The following is a 9,900-nucleotide window of genomic DNA, read 5'->3' as shown; positions in this document are numbered from 1 at the left end:
CTGTCAGGAGAATGAAAAGATAAGCCACAGGCTGGGAGAAAATATTTGCAGAAGACATATTTGATAAAGGACTGTTATCCAAATTATACAAAGGACTCTTAAAATGCAATAATAAGGAAATAACCTGATTATAAAATGAGCCAAAGATCTTAACAGACATCTCTCCAAAGAACATATACAGATAGCAAGTAAGCATATGAAGAGATGTTCCACAGCTTGTGTCACCAGGAGAATGCAAAATAAAACAATGAGATACCACTGCACACCTATTGGAATGGCCAAAATCTGGAACACTGACAACACCAAATGCTGACAAGGCTGTAGAGCAACAGGAACTTTGCTGATGGGAATGCAAAATGGTACAGCCACTTTGGAAGACAGATTGGCGGTTTCTCATAAAACTAAGCATAATCTCACCATATGATCCAGCGATTTCACTCCTTGGTATTATACAAAGGAGCTGAAAACTTATGTTCACACACAAACCTGCATACGATGTTTATAGCAACTTTATTCATAATTGCCTAAACTTAGAAGCAACCAAGATTCCTTCAGTAGGTGAATGAATAAACAAACTGTGGTCCATCTATTCTCCTCTCTCAGGAGAAGTAACTGAAATTAATGAAGCTCTAGCAGAAAATCCAGGACTTGTCAACAAATCTTGTTATGAAGATGGTTGGCTGATCAAGATGACACTCAGTAACCCTTCAGAACTAGATGAACTAATGAGTGAAGAAGCATATGAGAAATACATAAAATCTATTGAGGAGTGAAAATGGAACCCCTAAATAAACTAATTTGAAACAACCTAGCATAGTTGTCTTAAATTAGTGGTGGATTTTTAAAGAGCAACTTTTAGCAAAAGAAACTGCTTGCAACCATGTTGCCTGAAAAAAATACCCCTTAAGTTCCTAATGATTTCAGATAAACACTATGCATCTTTTTCACAACACCCTGTGATTTTAGGCTAGTCTCCAGTTATAATACTCAGAATTCCTGAAATTATCTGTGGTAAAACTAGTTACAAAAATTTTGTAATTCAAGGATAACATTGTTATCTTAACCTTATATAATATTGTAACTTGCTTACAGCCGTCCCTGGATTTGGGTCAAAATACTCAATGAACTTGCCACTGGAAATAAATGACAGTGGAGAAAAGTTTGTTAGTTGTATAGTGTCCAGTGAAGAACGTTACTATCTTAATTTTGCAATATACTGTGTTTGCTGGTGCTATTTTTATACGGTGAAGCAACAGCCTTGCAGGAAAATAAGAAACAGTTTAATAATAAAATATTCAACTTCTTAAAAAAAAAATTGGTGTAATCACCAATGAAGTATCTGGGCCTGGAGTTTTCTAGTGGGAAGGTTGTTAATTATGAATTCAATTTCTTTATTATAGATCTTGAACTATTCATATATTTTATGTTTTTGTATGTTTTGGTAAATTATATTTTTCAAGAAATTTATCCATTACATTTAAGTTGTTAAACATATTGGCGTAAGGTTATTCATAATTGTATCTTATTCTGTAGATTTTGTAGAGATGTCCTGTTTTTCATTACTGTTGTTGGTGATTTATGTTTTCTCTCTTTAATGAATCAAGAGATTCATCAGTTTTATTGGATGCTTATTCCATTTACCTTTAATGTAATTACTCATATGATTGGATTCCAGTCTGTCATGTTGATATTTGTTTTCTTTTTGTCCCCTCTGTTTTTTGTTCTTTTATTTCTCCATTCCTGGATTGTTCGGGTTAGTTATTTTTAAGTAATTCATTCTTTTTCTTCTATTGACTTTTTAGCCAGTTCTTTGATCATTTCTTAAGTGGTTACTTTAGGGATTACAGTATCCGTCCTTAATTCATCACAGCTGATTCACGTTTAACGAAACCTTTACAACAGTATCGTTGTATTTACACCTTTATTGTCCTTTGTACTGTTGTCATTTATTTTACTTCTATAAATGATATAAACTTCGTGATCCACTACTATTTTTACTTTAAAAAGGCAATTGATTTTTTTTTAACTTTTTTAAAAAAATTAATTTATTTTGGCTGCACTGGGTCTTCATTGCTGTGCATGGGGCTTTCTCTAGTTGCGGTGTGTGGGGGCTACTCTTCGTTGTGTTGCGCGGGCTTCTCATTGCAGGGGCTTCTCTTGTTGCGTGCAGAGCATAGACTCTAGGCGCGCGGGCTTCAGTAGTAGTGGCATGCGGGCTTTAGAGCGCAGTCTCAGTAGTTGTGGCGCACGGGCTTTGTTGCTCTGAGGCATGTGCAATCTTCCCGGACCAGGGCTTGAACCCGTGTCCCCTGCATTGGCAGGCGGATTCTTAACCACTGTGCCAGCAGGGAAGCCCAGCAATTGATTTTTTAAAAAAATTTAAGAAAAGAAAGAACAGTAGTATTTTTATTTACCCACATTTTGCCATTTTCAATGTGCTTCTTTCCTTTTTGTGGACCTGAATTGTTATCTCTCCCTCCAGCCTGAAGAATTTTCTGTAGCATTTCTTGGAGTAAGGGTCTCTTGGCTACAAATTATCCCAGCTTTTGCTTTTCTGAAAATGTCTTTGTTTCATTAAAATTTTTGAAAATTGTGGCAAAAATACACATAAAATTTACCATTTAAAAAAGTTACCATTTTATTTTTTTTAATTAATTTATTTTTTGGCTGCATTGGGTCTTCATTGCTGTGAGTGGGCTTTCTCTAGTTGCGGCGAGCGGGGGCTACTCTTCCTTGCGGTGCATGGGCTTCTCATTGCAGTGGCTTCTCTTTGTTGCAGAGCACGGGCTCTAGGCACGCAGGCTTCAGTAGTTGTGGCACGTGGGTTCAGTAGTTGTGGCTCGCGGGCTCTAGAGCGCGGGCTCTAGAGCGCAGGCTAAGTAGCTGTGGCGCACGGGCTTGGTTGCTCTGCGGCATGTGGGATCTTCCCGGTCCAGGGCTTGAACCCATGTCCCCTGATTGGCAGGTGGATTCTTAACCACTAAGCCACCAGGGAAGCCCCAGATTTACTATTTTAAAGTGTACAGTTCTGTGCCATTAAGTACCTTCATATTATTGTGCAACCATCACCACCGTCTATCTCCAGAACTTTTTCATCTTCCCAAACTGAAACTCCATCCTCATTAGACACTCCCCAATAGAATAGAGGGCAGACTAGAGCCCAGAAGTAAACCCATGCATGTATTGAATATGATCATATGAGTTTCAACAAGGATGGTAAGACCATTTTATGGGGAAAGAAGGTTTTTCAACAAATAGTGCTGGAACACAGTATTGTAAATTAACTATACTCCAATAAAAATTAATTTAAATAAATAAAATTAAAAGAAAAAACAAGTAGTGCTGGGAAAACTGGATCTCTACATACCAAAAAAAAAAAAAGAAAAAAGGAAGTTGGACCCTTACCTTTACATATACAAAATTTAACTCAAAATGGACGAAAGAACTAAGAGACCTCAGAGATGTAACTATAAATACCTAAGTGATCTAATTATAAAGACCTAACAACTAAAACTATAAAACTCTTAGAAGAAAACAGGAGAAAACTTCATGACATTGATTCAGCAGTGATTTCTTGGATATAACACCAAAGCACAGGCAACAAAAGTAAAAATCCATTAACTGGACTACATCAAAACTAAAAACTTCTTTTCATCAAAGGACACAACCAACAGGGTGAAAAGGCAACCTACGGAATGGGAGAAAATATTTTCAAATCATGTATCTGATAAGGGATTAATATTTCAGAATATGTAAAGAACTCCTACAACTCAACAAAAAAACCCCAATTAGCCTGATTAAAAAATGAGCAAAGGAGGGACTTACTTCCCTGACGGTCCAGTAGTTAAGACTCCACACTTCCACTGCAGGGGGCACAGTTACGATCCCTGGTCGGGGAACTAAGATCCCTAGCAAGCCGCGTGGTGCGGCCAAGAAATAAAAAAAAATTTTAAAGTTAAAAAAAAAATGGGCAGAAGACTTGAATAGATATTTCTCCAAAGAAGATACACAAATGGCCACAAGCACATGAAAGAGTGCTCAACACCATCCTTAGGGGAAATGCAAATCAGAACCGCAAGAGGAAATAACAAGTGTTTTTTGAATGTGAAGAAAAGCAGTATGTTACTGGTTGGTAGTGTCTTTTATAGTGCAAAATAAAAATAGTAAAAAGAAAAAAAAGGAAAATAACAAGTGTTGACGAGACTATGGAGAAATTTGAATGCTTTTGCTGCTACTAGGAATGTGAAATGGGGGAACAGCCACTGTGGAAAACAGTATCCAGTATTTCGAAAAACTAAAAGTTTCAGGGCACTTCCCTGGTGGTCCAGTGGTTAGGACTCTGCGCTTCCAATGCAGGGGGCTCGGGTTCGATCCCTGGTCAGGGAACTAAGATTCCACATGCTGCATGCTGTGGCAAAAAAACCCCAAAAATGAAAACCCTGGAAGTTTCAGATTTGCGAGATGAAGTGTGTTCTGGACGTTGGGTGCACAACCGTGTGACTGTATCTAACACTAAATGATAACACATAAAAATGGTTAAGATGTTTAATTTTATGTTATGCATATTTTACCACATTTAAAAAATATTTGAGAGAGAAAAAGTACACGAATTCCAATTTCCAGCTTTTGGTGATTATGAATAATGCTGCTGCTGCAGACATTCTCATACAGGTTTTTGTGTGAACATAAGTTTTCCTCTCCCTAGGGTAAGTATCTAGAAGTAGGATTGCTGAGTCATAAGGTAAGTATATGTTTAACCTTACAAGAAACTTGACGAACTGATTTTTGTAGTGGTTCTACATTTTGTCACACCAATGTGTGAAAGTTCCAATTGTTCCACATTGTCACCAGCACTTAGTATTACCGTTTTTTCCGCTCCGTTCTAATGGGTGTGTAGTGATGATCTCATTGTGGTTTTAATTTGCATTTCTTAATGTCTAGTGATGTTGAATCTCTTTTCCTATGCTTATTTGCCATTTGTATGTCTTTTTTGATGAAGGGTCCAGATCTTTTACTCATTTTGAAAAATTGAGTTGTTTGCCTTGTTTCACTGAGTTTTTGTTTTTTTTTTTGCGGTACGCGGGCCTCTCGCTGTTGTGGCCTCTCGCGTTGCAGAGCACAGGCTCCGGACGCACAGGTTCAGTGGCCATGGCTCACGGGCCCAGCCGCTCCGCGGCATGTGGGATCTTCCCAGACTGGGGCATGAACCCGTGTCCCCTGCATCGGCAGGCCGACTCTCAACCACTGCGCCACCAGGGAAGCCCTCCACTTAAGTCTTGAACCCTCAAAGTCATCCACGAGGGTTGGAATCAGTTTCTTCCAAACTCCTGTTAATGTTGATATTTTGACCTTTTGCCATGAATCTTATTGGCAGCTAGAGTGGAGAATCCTTTCCAGAAGGTTTTCAGTTAACCTTGCCTGGATCCATCAAAGGAATCACTGTCTATGGAAGCTACAGCCTTATGAAATGTAGTTCCTAAAAATCAGACTTGAAAGTAGAAATTACTTCGTGATCCACAGGATGCAGAATGGGTGTTAGCAGGCATGAGGATGTTAATCTCATTACATCTCCATCAGAGCTCCTGGGTGACCAGGTGCATTGTCAATGAGCAGTACTATTTTGAAAGGGTTCTTTTTTCTGAGCAGTATGTCTCAACTGTGGGCTTAAAATATTCAGTAAACTGTGTTGTATACAGATGTGCTGTCACCTAGGCTTTGTTTTTCCATGTATAGAGCACAGGCAGAGTAGATTTAGCCTAATTCTTAAGGGCCCTAGGAAATCCAGAATGGTAAATGAGCATTGGCTTCAACTTCAAGTCATCAGCTGTGTTATTCCCTGACAAGGGAGTTGGCTTGACCTTTGAAGATGTGAAGCCAGGCATTGCTGACTTCTCCTCTTTAGTTATGACAATCCTAGATGGTGTCTTCATCCAATATAAGACGGTTTTATCTGCATTGAAAGTGTTCGGTGTAGCCATTTTCATTAATCATCTTAGCTAGGTCTTCTGGACGACTTGCTGCAGCTTCTACATCAGCACTTGGTGTTTCACCTTGTACTTTTATGCCACGGAGGTGGCTTCTTTCCATTAAACCTCATGAACCAACCTCTGCCAGCTTCGGACTTTTCTTCTGCCGCTTTCACACCTCTCTCATGCTTCCTAGAATTAAAGAGCGTTAGGATCTTGCTCTGGATTAGACTTTGGCTTGAGGGAATGTTGTGGCTGGTTTGATCTTCTTTCCAGATCACTAACTTTTTTTTTTCAAACCAGTAATAAGGCTGCTCCGCTTTCTTATCATTTGTGTGTTCATTGGAGTAGAACTTAAAAAATTTTATTTATTTGGCTGCGTCAGGTCTTAGTTGCGGCATGCATGTGGGATCTAGCTCCCCGACCGGGACCCCTGCATTGGGAGTGCAGAGTCTTATCCACTGGACCACCAGGGAAGTCCTTGGAGTTAGCACTTTTTAATTTCCTTCAAGTATTTTTCCTTTGCGTTCATAACTTGTCTGTTTGGTGCAAGAAGCCAGCTTTCAGCCTAATCTTAGTTTTTGGCATGTCTTCCTCATTAAGCTTAATCATTTCTAGCTTTTGATTTAAAGTGAGAGATGTGCGACTCTTCCTTTCACTTGAACACTCAGAGGCCATCGTAGGGTTATTCAATGGCCTGGTTTCAATATTGTTGTGTCTCAAGGAATAGGGAGGCCTGAGGAGAGGGAGAGAGACGGGGGAACGGCCAGTCTGTGGAGCAGTCAGATCACATACATTTATTGATCAAGTTTGCCATCTTAGATGGGCACAGTTCGTGGTTTCCCAAGACAGTTACCATAGTAACATCAAAGATCACTGATCACAGATCACCATAGGGGAAAAAAAAAAAAATACTGAAAAAGTTTGAAATATTGGGAGAATTACCAATATGTGACACACAGAAATTAAGTAAGCAAATGCTGTTGGAAAAATGGTGCTGGTAGACTTGCTTGATGCATGGTTGCCACAGACCTTCAGTTTGTGAAAAAACGTCAGGGACTTCCCTGGTTGTCCAGTGGTTCAGACTCAGTGCTTCCAATGCAGCGGGCCTGGGTTTGATCCCACATGCCACACTAAGACCCTGTGTCGGCGTGGCAAAAAAAACACCCCAAACCGCCAATATCTGCAAAGTGCAATAAAGTGAAGCAAAATAAAACAAGGCAGGGGACTTCCCTGGCGGTCCAGCAGTTAAGACTCCGTGCTTCCAATGCCAGGGACTCAGGTCCGATCGCTGGTCAGGGAACTAAGATCCCACGTGCCACATGGTGCAGCCAAAAAAAAAAAAAAAAAAAGCAACAAACAAAGCATGCCTGTACTTTCTTAACAGTGTTAGGTCTTCCCAGTCTTCTTTTTTTAAAAATAAACTTATTTATTTTTGGCTGCGTTGGGTCTTCGTTGCTGCACACGTGCTTTCTCTAGTTGTGGCGAGTGGGGGCTACTCTTCATTGCGGTGCGCGGGCTTCTCATTGCGGTGACTTCTCTTGTTGTGGAGCACAGGCCCTAGGCGTGCAGGCTTCAGTAGTTCTGGCACGCAGGTTCAGTAGTTGTGGCGCACGGGCTTGGTTGCTCTATGGCATGTAGGATCTTCCCAGACCAGGGATCGAACCGGTGTCCCCTGCATGGCAGGCGGATTCTTAACCACTGTGCCACCAGGGAAGTCCCTTCCCAGTCTTCTGATCTGTGAACAAGGATGTCTTTTTGTTTATTTAGGTCTTTAATTTCTTTCAATTATGTTCTGTAGTTTTCAATGTACAAGTCTTGCACTTCTTTTGTTAAATTTATTCCTAAACATTTTATTCTTTTTGATGCTGGCCTGTGTGCTGTTTAAGCAGGGTGACTTCATCATGAACATAACATTTCAGGAAACCATCTGTCTAGAGATTAGGTTCTTTGGTTGGAAAAGAAGCCTGGAACTTACCTTTATGATTCCTGCTTTCTCCCCCTTTCAGTTTTTAGTCTGTACTTTGAATTTGGTTGGAATAGGGCCCTGTGTCACAAGGGCTTCTCTACAGTGAGAGAGCCAGGATGTGGGGAACGCAGGCTTTGGAATCCAGCAGACCTTTGGCTTTCTCTGGCTGTGTGACCTTGAGTACACATCTGAGCTGCCCTTTTCTCATTTGTCAGTCTTTGGAGCTGTTTTTGAGGATTCAGTGAGCTAAGTAAATGAAAAAGCACCTGGCTGCTGCTTGGCCCCCATTGGGCTCATTTCCTAGACTGATGTCTCAGAAACAGCCCAACTGGAAACTTGGGGCTCCTTTTAGCACTTCTGAACTTTTCATTGTGATAATTTTCAAATACACATAAACATCGAAATCACCTTCCTGTATTCCTGACTGTGGATTAATTCACATCTTCCCCCTCCTTAGCACTGCCTCTGGCCTGGCGAGGACAGCCTGTTTCCCCTCCCCATGTAATTTCTGCCCCCACTTCCTCCTTGCCACACTGGGGTGAAAACGTTAACACTTCAGTCCAGCTGTCTTTAGCCAAAGAGCCTAGGACTATGAACGCTGGGAACTTACTGCTTGGAAATGGGTTAGAATCCTAAATATTTCCCTTTTGAGGGCTCAGGTCAACCCTGGGCCCCTAGTTGTGGGGACCATTATGGGGCCCTTTCTGTAACAGGCACTCAGCGTCTTCTCTCTGGTCTCAGTCAAGTGGACCTGAAGCTGGTTTTCCCACTAGGATCTGATTCTTCACTCCTCTGGGCAGGGTCCCTCCTCACCCCTCTCCACCTCTTCCCATTCATCTCCCCCACAAGGTCCAGTTTCATGCTACCCTTCCCGGAAACCTTCCCGATTCCCACCAGCCAGAAGCTTTTACCCCTGCTGCCTGTGTCCCCTGCGTATACCACTGAACACTTTTCTGTTTTATCTTGTTTAAGCATCATTCTGTCTTTTCTTCTAGCTCTCGAGCTGGCTAGCCTGAGGGAAGGGCTGCACCCTGTCCACACGTGTTGTCTGGCCTGGCACAGGACACAGGTGCTGCACGCACATCTGCTGGGCCACTGGCCTGAGGCAGGCGGACACCTGTTAACATTTTCTGGGGTGGCGCCGATTAATGCTCAGTGTGCGGGTTCACGTCACATGGAGGTACTGGTTATTTTTCCTGAGACAGTGTAAAATAGTGGAAAGGACAAACAGGAGTCTGAATCATGGTACTTGAAGAGAATCTTCTTTGAATCATGGTACTTGAAGAGAATCTTCTTTAGCCCTCAGCAGATGATCGAACATAGTCAGTGTAAAAGCTCCGTGACAGTAACAAGGAAGACCTGCCAAATGATGCCAAAGCAGCTCACTCACAGTATTCTTCTGAGTTTTCAAACTTGTTCAAAGCCGATGTAATGTTCAGTTCGAGGGAGGACTGGTAACCTCTCTTCAGTGCCCAGCACAGTATCAGACTCCGCGTTGTCATCTCTCTCGGCTTCCTGGGTTTATTTCCACACGGTTTCCTTTCCTACAGCCTCATTCCCCTGACGATTTCCTGACTGGCAGGTAGCAAAAACAAAGTGTAACAGAGAATAGGGATGTACTGTCAGCCCAGCTCCAAGTGCTTTTTCAAGGAGTTACTTGTGACTTAGGCAGATATGACCCCTCTTTCTTAGGTGCTCATTCTTAGCCCTGTAAGATGAGGGTGATTGGAAGACCATGAGGTTATCCACAGGGAACCACAGAAGAAGGACCTGTATCACGCTGATAAAGGCTAATTAGTATCAATTCCAATTGATAAAATTAACATTTAGCTGGTATTTGTGTTTCCCCCTGAACTTTGGACAAATTTACCAAAATCTGTTTTTTAAAATCTTATTTTATCACAAAATCACGTAACAGTTAGGGAGGGCTGTAAGCTAGTGCTTGCACCCCCCCCCCCTCACCAA

At 41.5% G+C, this 9,900-nt stretch overlaps 1 non-coding gene across 1 annotated transcript; it reads left to right on the top strand.

Annotated features, from left to right (window-relative positions):
* Positions 1-4,313: 4,313 nt before the first annotated feature.
* TRNAG-UCC lies at positions 4,314-4,386 on the top strand. The gene has a single exon. It is a non-coding gene; the product is annotated as a tRNA-Gly (tRNA).
* The last annotated feature ends 5,514 nt before the right edge of the window (positions 4,387-9,900 follow it).

This window comes from Monodon monoceros, unplaced genomic scaffold (genome assembly GCF_005190385.1).
Source record: "Monodon monoceros isolate NGI ecotype Baffin Bay Population unplaced genomic scaffold, NGI_Narwhal_1 Super_Scaffold_6, whole genome shotgun sequence".
Classification (NCBI taxonomy): domain Eukaryota; kingdom Metazoa; phylum Chordata; class Mammalia; order Artiodactyla; family Monodontidae; genus Monodon; species Monodon monoceros.
This window is presented reverse-complemented; position numbering and strand designations above follow the sequence as displayed.